Raw genomic sequence first — 16,057 nt, 5'->3', positions numbered from 1 at the left:
TTCCCTGTTAGCTGAAAAAGATCCTGAAGTTGTGTGATGTACTTCTGCCCTCTTTGGGCCTACTTTCTTTTTGAAAGCACTGCAGCTATCCTTGCCCATGCAGTTTCCCAAGTGGTGTTTCCAGCACTGAACCCAATATGAAACAGTCTGCTCTTCACTGCAGATGAGGTAACGCTGAGCCAGCTTGTGAGCTCTTAATTGGGAGATTAATATGAGAAATGGAGGCTATAACTTTAAATTTTATGGTGTGGAATGTTGTGTAAATAACACAAAAAACTGTTTATAATTTCACACATACTACTAATACTGAATAATTACTCCATAACAACATCTTTCTTTGCAGTTTTCATTTGTTATGCTTTAATTGTTAGGAGCGCTTAGTGAGCTGACTCCAGACCTTGTAAGTTTTATGCAGAAAGGAAACACTTAGGAAAAGAGGAAGAAAAGCCGTGCTTTTGCTAAGAAATTTGCACTATACCATTGAAGTTACAATTGAAAGGCAAAAGAGAAAGCAATGGAATGAATTTGCAGCGTTATTATACGTAGCAGAAGACAGAAGAATGGCAGAATAGCTTGTGCTGAGATGCCCTGAGGGAAAAAAAAAAATTAAGAATCTGAATATTTCATGCTTTGGAAATGTGTTTTGGTCCAACATGAGTCTATAGATTAGAATAAGTGGCATTACAATGTTGGTTGTATCTTTACTTCAAAATCAGAAATAAACCAATTGCTTAGAGCAAACACTCCATGGAGGAAGTGGGAATGTTCTTGGTTATCCATACACATTTAAGTTTGGGGTTTGATTTTTTGTTTGTTTGAGGTTTTTTTACACCGATTTGTGGTTGGTGTTTTTTTTTAATATTTATTTTATTTTAAATGGGTAAAACTGTGAAGTTAATGCTATTTTAAGTGGTAGCTACATGTTCTTATGGAAAGATATCAGCACGCAGATGCATTACTTTATGTGGTTATCTGGATCCTTAATCTGGAGTTTTGAGCAAGTGTAGTAATTTGTGGTTGCTAGCCTTATTAGTATTCATTCTGAACAGAAGCCTTGGCTCTTTTTAAACTCCCATTGCCTGATAATCCATCATAATTTGGCTCTGAATCACTTTGGCGTGACGGACCAGAGTTATCTTTGTTGTACCTCTGCTGAAGTAAGCATAGGGTAAGCTTGGTCAAGAGTACTACCATTTATTTAAAAATAAAGTAAGTCTTGCCATATTATTAAGCAACCAGAAAGCTAGACTAGGTTGTGATGTTTTCCATTGTAACAAGATCTATATAGTATTGTTGGAAAGTTTCAGGTGTGTAAGTACATGAAAGGTACCTGAGTAAATAGCAGCCATTTCAAAGGAACATAATTGTTTCTTAGGCACAGCAGCTTAATACTGTAAGAGCTGCCTTTTTTGTTATGTTTTAAAATTCAGATTAAAACTCTTAAAGGATCACTTTGCACAGAACAAAATGTTATGCATCATTGTGTGCTGAGGCATGAATTTATTAAGTATGGGTATGTGTAAAATAAAAATGGTAATTTTTTACAGATACCACTTTCATTTAAAAATTGAATAGTCACCTAAGCCTTGGAGATATAGCCAAATATTGTATGGTCTCAGCATATGATGGAGATCCACCAAACTCTTACTGAACACTGTGTGTGACTCTGGAACCATGTACTAAGTACGGTAAAACTGGATGTAGTTTTTATTTTTATTTGCTCTGTAAACAGGATCCCCAGATTTGAAGATGAAATAAATCTGCTGCAAGCTAGATAGAAGTCTACGAACCATAGATTAGTGGCTTCCCCCAAAAAAGGAGGGTTGTCAGTGGTTGAATGTTGTACATTTGATTATTTTAGAACAAAATCTGTCTTATTTGTATATGTGAATGTTATATCATTTATAAAGCATCACGAATGAACTACAGTTTTGTGAATCATTGTGCCTCATCAGAGCTGGACTAACTGTTCATGAATGCATCCTTAACTGCACTTACAGGTGCAGATATGCTCTAAAGCGCATTAGATTAAACCTTTCATTAGCATGATTGAGTTGTAATGGCTTAACAAGTTTCCTCCCTTCAGCTAACCTTTGCTATCCATTAGTTGGGTGCATGCTTTGCCTGTCAAATCGGGAGATAATGCAGTTTAGTTTCAGATTTGAGCTAAGTCATGTTATCTCACATTTAGCTCTTACATTGAAGATTAAGCTAAATTGTGTTATCTCATAATTGAAGTGGGCTAAAAGCATGCAGGCAGATGGCTACTTCAGCTTGGCAGCATAACCCATTAAGATCATGATAACTTGCTTGTGTCTGAGCCAGGAGTGCGCTCTCCATTAGTTCTACTGCTGTTACCAAAAAAAAAAAAAAGGAAAAAAAAGAAAAAAAGGCAGGATGTGGGACTGGACCAGTAGGTAGGACAGTGGTGTGGCAGCCGGTTGCCAAAATGGCTTCTTTCTCTCTACAGAGCTCCAAGGAAACCTCTTTCCTTAAAGCTGTGTTCATTGCACTTCAGAGATTTTTTAAAAATTATTTTAGCACTTTTTTTTTTAAAAAAAAAAAGAGGGAAGGGAGGGGTATATGGGGCGATTACAACAATAATGCTGCCTTTCTAGGTACCCTGTCAAAGAAGCATATCAAACGGTTGTGCGGAAAACAGACGGTATAAAAGCCTTGAAGGAATGGAACTGGAGAGTCTAGTAATGAACAAACTAGAGAGTGGTAGTCTTTATTCACCTGGGTCTTGGGGCTGCCAATTTCTGTAACAGCAGTAAGCTTGAAATATATGCACATACTTGCCTGAGCCTCAGGATACATTTTTATCATTAATAACCTTAGTACCTCGCGAAGAGTATTCTGCCAACGTTTGCTAGATTTGAAAGGCCAACTCAAGGTGTTTCTCCTCAAATAAAGGAATATTAAGGGTATTCTTAACCAGCTAACCTACCTGAAGAGATTATTAGAAATTTGTCCTTTAGTCCACTTTTCTCTATTTTTGTCTCCTTACTGCAAAAGAATAGAACAAATAATATTACAAACCCTAAATTTTCATTTCTGAAAATGTTACATGTGGTCTTGAAGGCCAATTCAGGTGGTTCTTACTGTTTGGGCTCCTTGGCCATGCTGCGTCTCCCAGATGCTGATTTCCTTTCAAGCTGCACTTACAGGCACATATTCCAGGTGGGAAGCCTAGCATGTGAATGAATATGGCATCATAGGTACCTTTGTCTTTAATGGCATCACTTTTCTTCTGGTACCCTTGTTTTTTTGTTTTTGTTGTCTCTCCTGTGGTTGGAGTTTAGGGTGTAAGAAAACTGAAGGCAAGTGACATCTTTTAGAAACCCCGGCTCAGCTTTAGCATCTTGTTAACAGGTATTAAAGGCATCAGCTAAACCAGAGGTTCAATATATTTCTAATCTTTGCTTATATTTGAGATCGGCACTAACTTGATAATGTTGAGTAAGTTGGTCTCTTTCTGACATTTAGATAACAGACGACTCAAAACCCCATGACACTACACTATTATTATTGTTGTTGTTGTTGTTATTATTATTATTGGTGGTGTTGTTGGTGTTATTATTATTTCATAGTAACTAAAGCAATTTGGAGTACTAGGATAAAAAGTGGTGGAGTGCCAAGTATTTGCTATAAACTTAATCAATTTTGAAAGGTAATGCTTGCTGTGGATGAAATTAAAGAACTTTGAGATTACCTTTTGTGTTATAAAATATTCCTAGTGCAAATGAGAACAAGTTTCTGCTTTCCGTAAAAGCTGCTATGCAGTTATTTTGCATGGGAAGTATGCGCCAGGATTGCTTCAAGATGAATAGGATTAAAACGTAAAATTTAAAAGGGAGACATGAGGTAATGTGCATTAATAAATTTATAAATTCAAATAATCTGAACGGTTCTGAGAGACACTGGTGGGATGGAAAACAATTTCTCTGCACAAAATAGGCTTCCCCACCAATGACAGCATATGAACTACAATAGAATCAATGTGTTATATTACTTTCTCCATCCCCTCTCTTTTTATTTCTTAAAAGCCTGACTTTTGGGGATGTGGTAGAGCCCCTGCAAGTGCTCTTAAACCTATAAGAAGGTCAATGACATGTACAATGGTTTTAATGAGCCTTCAAGGAAATTCCATAGTGATGTTTCTTTTGGAAGTAATGAGTTGCTTCATATAAAGATAATGTAAAGGATGGTTGAAAAGTTGCTATTTGTTGCCAATGTATTTGCCACTGTGGCTTATTTTTATGTTTAAAATTTTCATGGGATATTGTTCAGGGCTCTTGTGCATTTATTTCTGTTATGTGACTTCAAAAAAACACTCTGATGTTGTTGCTGGTAGAACCTTTGTGGATATTTCAGGCATTTTAATGATTTTATTTCTTTGTTGCTGTTGGACACTGCAATGTTTAAAGAAATCAATTTTATACTGAAGAAATATAGCAGTTTCAAAGGATTCTGAAGTGATCAATGTCAACCCCAAGTGTACAATAACTGAGATCAATAATCCATTCAACAATTGAGAAACTAGTCAAGTGACTTCTGAAAACAAAAAGCAAGCACTATGAGAAATACTGATCACTGTACAGATGCAAGGCCCTTAATTCAGAAAAAAATAATAAATTAGTAACAATGAGTAAACTGTTAACTGTAAATATCCCAAATATCAGTGAACTGATTCCATCCTCATGGAAGAGGTAAAGGTATCTTTAGATGAATAATTTCCCTTTGCTCTTACCTGGGGCCTTTCTAGCAAGCACGTATCTACATATTCTGTGACTTCTGCCACTTCATGTATCAAAGAAGTAAAATCTTGCTTTGTGTTTCTTTTTCCCAGGCAATAGATATGGAAGAAAAATTATTACTTTCCTGCTGAAAATGCTTGAAAAAATAGAACGGATTATTTATTGTAGAATACTCAAGGTAGAGTAAATGACTCACAGTGGGATCAGAGATGCAGCCCTGGCATGGGGACAACTTTTTCACCATTGTCACATCCCTTTCTTCCTAAATGAAACTTCAATTTTTATGAAATAGAAGCTGAAAATTCTCATGGGGTCTCTGACACCATGTTTTCTTCATGTGAACTGCTAATCACCAGTTGTAAGAGGAGCCCAACAGTTATGTTAAATGGCTATTGGCTGAAAAACGGTGTCTTTGCTTTTGGGTTATGTACACACACGCATATAAGAAGTTACATGCACTGTAATGCTGCACTCTTATTTCTTCCAGATCTAAATAAAACATGGTTGATATATAACTTATGCTACACAGTCAATATATAGATAACTTAGGTTAAGTACCTTTTGTTGAACTACTTTATTGGGGAATATGTAATTGAGAAATAAACGCATGAATTCAAATGTGATCTTAGTTATTAGTTTAAATTCTGAATAGATTATATATAATGGGAATTATTTAAATGGGAACAGGTATCCAAGTAGGGAGAATAGTTCTGAACAATTTATCGATAGTTTGAAGTCATGAATAATTCAAGACCTACATATCTTTACATGATATGCTATGAACTAGATTGCTACAAATTACAACAGTATAAGAATGATATAATATCACGTAAATTTGATATTCATCTACAAAGGTTGGTTGTTTGTCAAGCTGTTTGTGGGTTTGCAGCTGACCTTTAAAAACTTGAGTATGAATCAAACTAATAGCCTGAACAATGGAAATCTTTCAACAAGTGAGCATAATAAATCTCCCCACTTTGAGAGGGAGGCAAGTATAATATATAAAACTAAAGACAAGCTTTAATAGACACGCAGAACATAGGGAATTAATTCTGAATATAGAAAGATTAATTATAGCTATGGTCATGTTGAGGGTTGAAGATGTATGAATGCATTTGAGGATTCAAGATTGCATACCCTGCTTTTAACTATATCTTTGAAACAAAATCATCCTAAAATTTATCTTTGTGAAACATGGAACTTGGAACTTCAATTCCTTTACCTTTCAAAATTGCATCTTAGTCATGATAATTATGCTGCAGTGAAGGGAACAACTAATTTGTGTAGTTCTAGTTGAATCATGGTGGGGGGAGGGGGGGGAATGAAGAACTGGCTAAAAATTAGCAATGCCAATTGCCAGTATTTGACAGCTGTATTTTACAACATTGTGAATGAGGATGAAATGTAGGTTATGAGATCTTTAGGACAAGATTATTTTTGTTCAGTGCAAAGCCAACATAAGCCAAGATCGGCTCATGACTGGGGGTCTTCAATGCAAAGGTTAGAAAACACTAATCTTGAAGCTAGTGCCTGGACTTCTGATGTTGAGGCATTTCTGTGCTTATAGTATCAGCTTAAGGTGGAAGGATGCTAATTATGGTTTGTAACTTCAGTAAACATACAACCCTTAGCATTTCTCTTCGGTAGGGCAGAGTGATATAATTTTAAGTATCTGTGCAGTACTTATGATAATAGGGCAAAAGGAATGTTATTCCTCTAAGGAGTAATAAGCATTTTTAAAAAATCCCCAAAGCCCCCCCCAACTTTAAATAGGATTATTAAAAAATGAAATACAATTGGCAACTCGGACAGTAGTCTTCCACTTCTAGTGCAAATCACAGAAATTATTTCTTTTTAGCTGCTACCTGAAGAACACATACTGTGGGTGCTGCTTAAAAACAGTAGTCTTTTCTGAACAAGTTGCTTGCTTTTCTGCTGAAGTTTAAGATTGATTGTGATGGCAAGAAGTCGTCAGAAGTAGCTGTGTATATGATTTTTTGTGCATGGAGAAATGAATATGTTTAAAGTATTAACATGTTGAGCATAAATTTAACTTTCCATCACATTATTATCTGATGTGGTTCACAATTAATCCATTTGTGTCTGAACTGCAGGTTGCATTTAGTGTTGTGCTTAGTTAAAATGAGTGTGCTAAATCAAAACTCAATTTTCAGTGAGGTAAGCCGAACACCATATATAATCATGTTTAAATTGGGATTATAAAACAAAGTTCTTATGAAATGTGAAGCTGGGCAAAAATAATTTGACTCTGTCCTTCAGAAACTCTGGGTATGAGAGCTGAACTGTTTGACCATTTTGAGAAGACAACAGTGAGTTAAGTTCTCCTTTGGTATTATGGAGTACTGTTAACCTGTTTAAAATTGAACAAAGTTTGGCAGTATTTATGAACTTAGTGTTTTTCTGGCTTACAGGGACACCAAATATAAAATGAAACTGAGTAACTTGCAAAATGAGAGGGTTTGTAGAGTGTAGGTGAAGTTCTGTAGCATGTGCCTGCCTCCCCCATATGTATAGGTACGTATATTTGTATGGTTTATTGTTGCTTAAATGGCTGTCAAATTCTAAGTGCTAAATTTAATGCCTGGCTATAATATTGCAAAGGGGATTTTTCTGTCACATTTTCCAGTCTCCTGTTACATGGAGATTTCTTATCACACAAGATAGTTTAGTATCTGTAATGCTTTAATTTTAGACTGTCATGCAATATGTGACTACATTAATCTTTCAGGAGAATGAAAATGAATGTATTAAAGGGTTTGTTCACTGAAGACAAATTTACATAAAAAGGTGCATGCTGTCCTCATACCTTGTATAGTACAACAAGCTTTGGAAGGCAGAGTTATGTAGTAAATTATTACTCAGTGTGTATCACATTGGAATGGTAAAGTGGCATAAGATACTGAATGCACTGAATGTGCCTGCGAGACACAACGTGTACCTTGTTTGAAGAGAATGGCAAAATAATGGTGAAATATTTGTATAAACAGATTTTTATGCCACCTGAATGTAAGGGCTGTCCTCTGAAATCCGTTGTTGCTGTGGTAAGACTTGTGCCGGATGATAATGTTTCAGTGTAGCACTGCCTGCCTACAGTTGTGCCTGGATTTCAATCTAGCAACCCCTTCCATCTTGCAGAGCTGTTCTGTCAAAACTACAGAAGAGGCTGGAATGAGCACAGCTACTGGCTGCTCAGGTCAGCCAAGCAGGCAGTCCTGGCTTGCACGAGGTACGCAAGATACAGGACACAGCTTTGTACTAGCTATACCATTAACTAGTGTTGGCCACAGTATCTGAGTGATGTGGCGCCTGTTTCAAAAGGTTTTTCTATGATTGTTCAGAGGACAGTGAGCATTTTGGGAAGAGAGAACTGTATGAATTATGCTGATACAAGACTGATATTTACTACACCTGCATTTGGCTTTACAGAAAGCAAAAAGTACTTCAGCTTTTCTGCTGGAGCATAGGATTACTATTACAAATGCTTTGTGTATGAGCACAAGGTGCTCAAGAAACCAGTGTTCCTTAGTATGCTGTCTCCAGTGGAAAAAATGTGGCTTTTAAAAAGAAAGCTTGCATAATGTTTCAGTGAGCTGATTTTTCAGTCATTTCTTTCTGTTTGTAAACTAACACTGTCCCTCTTTTTTGCTCAGCTGTTGCTTTATCTCCATTTTAAAAACTTCAGTTCAAAACCTTGTGCTTTCATCACTTGTGTGCCACAGCTTAATACCATGAGAAGGTGGAAGCACAACAAAAAATTTGTACTTAATAATTCAGAACAAGGTTGCTATGTTTATTCTGTCTATTGTTAAATTTGGATTTAAAAACCATTGTGTGAATATTTTGATGTAGAGGTAAAAAAGATTATATTTCTGTCATCATATCACAAAGTGTTGGGTTGTTGTCTGGAATAACAAGAAGAAATATACATTTAACATCACTTACATCAAGCTTCCTGAAAGTCCTAACTGAATCGTGTTATAAGTTTTGGCGAGCTCGTAACAGCAAGGAAGCAGTGCCTCTAAAGTATGCTAATGACACTTGCTCTTGACTTTGAGATGAATGACAATGTGCTTGTTTGGGAGAGCATCCTAAAATAGCTTCCCAGGGTAATACTAACGCTAATCAATCACTATGTTGCTGTCTTTCTCATATAAGCTGAAAGGTGTCGGAGTGCTGTTGAGTTCTAAAAGTGGAAGAACTGGAAGGGAAGGCTAGCACTTATTCAAATACCTAGCTGGACATGATTGCTTCTTAGTGACAGGCTGTCTAGGCCTTCTTGCTTAAGACATCAGAAGCATTTCTGCAGATAGCTGATTTAAATGGCTTCTGGTACTGTGGAATTTGATGTCTTACTACTGTGAAGATACACTGAAACTATGGAAAAGTGAGCTGTGCTGAAACACTGCTGCAGAGTTAGACCAGAGGCTTTATTATAAAATAGTTTCAGTTTCTTGCCATCTTGACATATCTTCTTTAACTCAAGGTTCTCTCAGTATTATATATATATATACACTATATATATAATCTCAGTGATTAGTGTTCTGAATCTTACTGAAAAAGCAAAGGCTGAGGATGAAGGCAGAAGTTGTTAGAGGATGAAAATACAACTTTATCATGCTCATCTATGGAATTGTTAGAAAAAACTCCCCACACCCTGCAGTGTTAGCAAAAACTGTGAATTCAGAGTCTAACACCTGAAGTTTCTCGGTAACAGCACTCAGGGATGGGAGAGTGCTAGAAGGTACTGACAGAAGTGCTGGAAGCACCTGTACAGTGCATGGGACTAGGCAGGAGACTCACAGCTGTCCCAGTGTCATGTTCTGGCTTGGAAATGGAGAACAGTTGGGTGGCAACTAGTCTATCAAAGATCAACTGGACTTCACTGTACCAAAGAAAGATGCTATCCCTCTAATTTTACATTTATGTGAAGAGTTTGCCATCCTGGGTAGGGTCTACACAATTGTACAGGCCTAAATAACTTATTTGAAATAGGTGGGAAAGATTTTGAGCTCATTTCTAAGTATGGTAATTCTGTAATGAAAACAGATGACTTGGCAGAAAATTTTTTTTTGGTCATTTTGATTATTCTGCTAAGCCTGCTTGCATCTGGACTTCACCGCTGCTTCCTCTCCCCACCTTCTTTCCTACCTTTTGTATATGTGCGTTCTCAAAAGAATAAAATACTCTGTCCTATCAAGCCCCAAATCCATATATTACCACTCTGTCTGGCAGCGTTCCCACTGAAGTGTGGATTGTAGATGAGTGTGTCTAAGTGCTTTTTTTGTGAACAGAATCAATAGTTCCCTTTATTTCCATTGTTTCATGTTACAAACATGGGGTTCTGACATATTCACTATATTTCATCTGGGATAACCTTCCAGAAGATTTAAATGCCTTATTTTCAGGACTACTTTGCTTTTAAAATCCTGTTGCTTCATCAGTAATCCCATTCCCACCATTATTCTATTATATAATAGGTATAGAAATAACTTATTTGAAGACTATAGGTTGCATAGTGACATTAGTAATTATCAAGGCAAAGTTATTAGTGACTAAGAGATGAAAGGAAACAGCAAATGCTTTTGAGTTGTTGGGGCTTTTCTTAATCTTAAATACATTTGGGTTTTTTTGTGGTAGTCCACTGAGACTAAGAATTTAGGAATGCAGAAAAACAGTTAAAGAACTGTGTGCTTAGAGGCAAGAAGTGACGCTTTGGCTTAGCCTTGCCTTCCAAGATGGATAGATCCATATTTTGGGAATTCAAACACCATATATGAGCAAGCATTCTCAGTGAATGCCTTGGCTGTAGCACAAAGTTTCTTGATTAATATGCCTGTATGTGGGTTTCCACAAGTACTATGTAACAGCATAGCAAAAAATTGAATTCAAGACCCATATCATACTTAAGGTTTTAATGATCAAAAAAAGAAAACACAGCACCTGTTTGAGGTAGACCTTTGTTCCCAAAGTGTAATTTAATGTCTTTCTAATGTCTTGGGACAGGTACTGTCACCTCCCAGGAATAAACTTCCAATCCATGTTATAATTTATTTTTCACAAAACTGTGCTTTTTAAAAAAACTTCATTCTTAAATTATGAAGGCTTTACTTCAAGTATATCCTGTAGCAATACAGCCCTGTAAGAAGTATTTGAACTCACAATAAATATCAATTATTCAGAAAGCAATTCACTGAGCTCCAGAAGGATGCCATGGCTGGCTTGTATCAGAGGTGTGTTCATGTTCAGGGCACATGGCTATTCTGCTATGTTACTCTAATGTTACTGTTAATGTCCAAAGTAAAGAATGTCTTCATCGTCTATATATTCATCAGGGCATTGTGCTGTGTCTAGCTTATAGAATTTGGCTTTACTACTTCCATTCATCTTCTACTTGTCATGTAATGTCTAGTACAAGGGTAATTGATAAAGAAGTGTGAACTCAAGTGAGTCAGATATATAGAGTGACCATGCTTTGAAAAACGTGTATGATGTTAATAATAAATATGTTCAAAGAATGGTTTGTCACTCGGGATGACAGATGATGGTTCTTGGTTGGTGTTGTGAGGAAGTTACTACAGCTATGAGATATGAATGAGTGGACTGAACTGTAAACTGTATTGGAATTATAAGAAGGCAAAGATTTTTTGTTACTTGTTTTACATATTGTCTCTCAGTTTCGGAGGGGGGGCAAAAACCACTTGTAGACTATCACATCAGGTGTCAGTCAGAGGAAAAACTGTTTCCATAGATAATAGAAACTGTGGTACCTGCAATAAGCATGCTTTCCATTAAACAAGTAAGCAATACCTCTTTCCCTCTACCCCCCCTCAGAAAAGGCTTTCAAAGACATGGTACCCTGTAGAACATGATTGCAATTATTTTTGAGGATTTGTTGCTCGCAAGCAGGCTGGAACTTCAGAAAAGCCTTTTGAAAATAGTTTTGGATAGCGTGTAAGAAAAAAATAAATCAGTATGAAAGTACTCACCCTGGCAGTATGGGGCTTTTGTTTGTGCTGCTTCCACCTCTCTGTGTAAGAGGCTTCATGGCAAAGTATCCGAGGGATCAGTTCAGCTCTGTGGATGGTGTATGTACAATGTCCTGTGCTGGGCCACTTCCACTACTGTGTTTATCTCTTTGACTTAATTCCTGTGTTTCCTCACTCAGAAAAGAAAGCACTTCCATTTTATAGAAGAATATATTTTATAGTTGTTTTACATACAGCAGTTTTTATTTTAATATAGATGTAATACAGGATTGTGTGTATATCAAATTGCATCAAAGCTTTGTAAGACAGACTGTGCTTTGAAAATTGTGTAATGTCACATAAACTTGTGTGTATTTGTTTATGTAATACCACAGTTCTAAATATTACACTGATATGGACTAAAATATTTTGCAGTAACTAAAGTTGCTGGAAGGTTTGAAATAGACATATAGTTTGATATCCAAAGTATGCATTGTATCTTCTACTTCTGAAATATATAGTTAAACTTCAAGCAGCTGCCTATTTTCTTACCTTTATTTTTCCTTTCTTTATTACTAATCAATTTTTTTTAGATACTCGTTGAAAAGCATACATACTAACTGGAGATTTAAATATTTATTTAATATTTCATCTCCTTCCTACAATTTTTGATTTAAATAGCTCTGCTTAATAAGTTGCAGTGTTCCATTAAGTACGGGACCCAATTGATGAGCCTTTTGCTGGTGGATATTTCTGTTCATATAAGATTCTGCATGGTATGAATGAAACATGAGCCCTTTATGCTAAATCTTGGTTTCTTGCTTGGCATTCAGAGGTCTTTCAGCTATTTGGTAGATGGAGGCTAAAATATGTGTTTGATAACACTCTATTTTCTTAAACTGGCCATGAGTTTCCAGTTTCTTTTGCAGTGCTCAAGATAACTTTATTGTCATTGAGTTATCACTAGAATTGCTGGGGACAAAATTCCTGAGAAAATGGTCTGGGAGTATTAAAACTCTGAAGTTTAATACAAATCATAAAATTGAGATGCAAAGCCCTATTTGAAATGAAGCCAAACTGAGACTCTCTCCCAGATTTCTTGGCAGGAAGGTACTATCAGAAAGCATTTATTTGTCTTTCAACAACAGACAAAGCTAGGTTTGTCCTGTTTGTTTCTAATGGATTGTTGGAATATGCAGAATGGATATTGCGTGTAAGAATATGTTGTGAAGAAGTACATAAAGATATAAATGCCCATAGTATGTAATCTGAAAAAGTCAGGAAGAACACATAGTATTTTTTCTTAAATGCTGTTATTTGACTTTGTAAAACAGCACTGAAGTTTCACAGCTATTTGACTTTTTTTTTAAATTATTTTTTGTATTTTTTTTTATTTGTAACTGCTTGGAAACCTTTCCCTAAGGTATGCCTTTTGCATACCAGTTTCTTAGCTGCTACTGTTACATTTCTGAATACGTTCTGGACTTCTTGGTTTAGATGTTAAAGCTTAGAGGTTTGTTTTTAAAATTATTTTATTATTTTATTTATTTTTTAAATCCACAGATCTTGACCATGTAGACTATGAACAAGGAGATCTGTAAGTAAAACCAAGGAGAAATCCATGTCCATAGATAGTTACAAAATAATGACTATGATTTCTATTTAACTCAAGATTCTACAGAAAACTGAGTTAATTTAAAAAAAAAAAAAATCACTGAGGTTTTTAAGCCTGAGAGAGTATTATGCTGTGCTTAATGACCTTCTAGCTACAAAGCAGAAATAAACTGTATTGCCAAGGTTGTAGACTCCAGTAAAAGATTTTAAGATGTGTGTTGCTGTCTCTATTGCAAGCTTGCATTCAGCTGTTACCAAAATAGAAAGCAAACTTGTTCTAAATGCTTGTCTAATTGCTTTAGTTAGCCCCAAAGATGATATTAAAACAATGCTCTTGGAAAAGCTATTGCAATGTTTAATTGTTCAGCTAGTGGGCTTTCTTTGCTAACCTACATTTCCTTTGTTCCAGTTTAAACTCAGATATTTCTTCCTTTGCATTCCACACTGGAAGAGGACGTTATTTATGTTCTCTTGCAGATCTCTGTATTAAATCTTGGTGTTAAAGATTTTCTTTTTTCAGGCTGTGATGTACATTCTCTTTCCTTACAGATTACGTCCTTGAAATCCTTTCAACAGTCTTGCTCCCCTGTGTTAAGTTCTCTCCAACTACTCCTTCTCTTTGACATGTGACACCTCAAACTGGATGTTACTGTTCTGGTAGCTTTGTTAATGGCTGGTAAAAAGGAAAGACTAAGGTGTCCTCTAGGCTGTACTTCGCTTTGTGTATCCTGTCTTGCCAATTGACTTTTTCAGTCATATGATACATGGTTTTTATTTGGATTCATTATAACCCTTTGTTCCTAAGGGGCTTTCATGTAGCTAATTGTACTGAGTTATTACTATCCAGACTGAAACTTCCTCGCACTTGCAATTTAGTAAAGGTATAGAGGTGTTTTTTTTCTAGATACTTCAGCTTAAGTATCTAGAAAAGTACTTTTTAATTAAGTATCTAGCTTTTGCATTTTAGTCTTGTTCTGTTCTCCCATATACTTTCAACCCTTAATGTCACTAATGAAAATACTGACAGCTGTTGGATGTAAGACAGACCCCTTCAGATCTGTCTGTGATGAATGATTATGTTTTAAGTGTGCTGTGGGCGGATATTCAGTGCATTTTTCCAATCTGTTATGCATGTTCATTATGATAGCCTCACGGAGGACAACCTGTCATGACTGAATTTTGAGCAGGTCTCAAATGTGACCACATCAAGAGTTTGCTAAGATAAAGACCAGACTTCAGTTGTGTCTCCCTATTCTAAAGATACATTACTTGTTTCACAGAAGGAAATTAGAGCTATCTAGCAACACTGATCTTGATAAAAACACATTTGCTTGATTTTTTTCCTTTTTTAAATCCACTTTGTTCTTGTCCAAAGGCTTTACATTGTTTAAATATTTGCTTCTGTATTTTTTATGAATTTAAGTTTATATGGCTTGTCTTCAATATCTTTTCTTTTTTAAAGGGAGGAAATATTTATTGGTTTCATTCATCTAGATGGTTACCATCTGCCACCATGTTTACCAATTTTTATTGTAAGTAACTTGAAGAATTCTCTGAAACAATCTCAGAACAGTAAACAATGGATTTGATCTAACCCAAGCAACTTGGAAAATATTTATAAGAACTCTCCAAGATTTCTTTTTACTAGTTTAGCCAGTGATTTTTATCCCTCTGTCCCTGATACTAAGTTAGCTGTCTCATTGTAAGATACCTCTTTAATGAAGGCAGGCAGCAGAATCATAACCTTCAGCCTTCTCAGGGGTGCTTATTCTGCAGTAGTTTATGCTCAGCTAAAATGCACAACAGAATGATGCAGATGTTACCTAAAATGACTTTGGGTTCAAACCAGAAAGCTGATACTCAGGCAGCAGTAGGTTTTTAATAAACTCTGCTTAAAAGTGCAGATGTATGCTGGGGGACAAAAGTGATATTTGAGTTTTTGCCTTTCTCCTTTTCTCACACACGAGTTAATGGAGCGGTACCTGTTGGAACTGCAAACACAGCGTCTGTCAACCGGAAGAACTTTGCCTGCCACTGACAGTGCTTAAGTGCAACCCTGGATGCTACCAAGGCTTGCTTTGCTGCAGAAGCGGAAAGGTTTTGCAGAAGGGCAACACGGTGTGAGAATTCATTCTGTGTTGCTGTCCTGCCATGTAGGGCAGATATTTGTGTTGTATACTATTAAAGTCTAACACCACTGGTAGTATGTATCTTGAGCTGTACTAGGAGAATAATGGGATATATAGAAAGCAGCCTCTGATATCAGAGCTTATATATAGACCTTACTTTTTGATAAAAATAAATTTTTCAGATTAAAAAAGCTGATACTGATTCCCTTCCACAAGTCCCAGAAGAACAGACAAATGGGTCCTTTTCTGATATGCAACTAATAATCTCTTGATGTTCTGTATTTGCAGCTGACTTGCTTTTTTAACATTGATAATGAAGGTTAAGCTGAATTCTGATTAATTCTCCCCTTCTTCAATGTATTCTAAAGATAATGTTGATGCTTAATGAAATACTCAAGAGGTACCTTATTATTCTTGATGATGCTACTTAGAAATGATACAGTTTGATGGGGAAATCACAGAATCTGGATTTAAAATTAAAAAAAGAAATCTACTTGTTAGACAAAGCACAATCATAGAATTCAAACAAGAATCCACGTTATTCTGATCTTCAGTACAGAAAGTGATC

Source organism: Falco rusticolus, chromosome 3, assembly GCF_015220075.1.
Source record: "Falco rusticolus isolate bFalRus1 chromosome 3, bFalRus1.pri, whole genome shotgun sequence".
Lineage (NCBI taxonomy): Eukaryota > Metazoa > Chordata > Aves > Falconiformes > Falconidae > Falco > Falco rusticolus.
The sequence above is the reverse complement of the archived record's forward strand: the minus strand, read 5'-3'. Positions refer to the sequence as shown.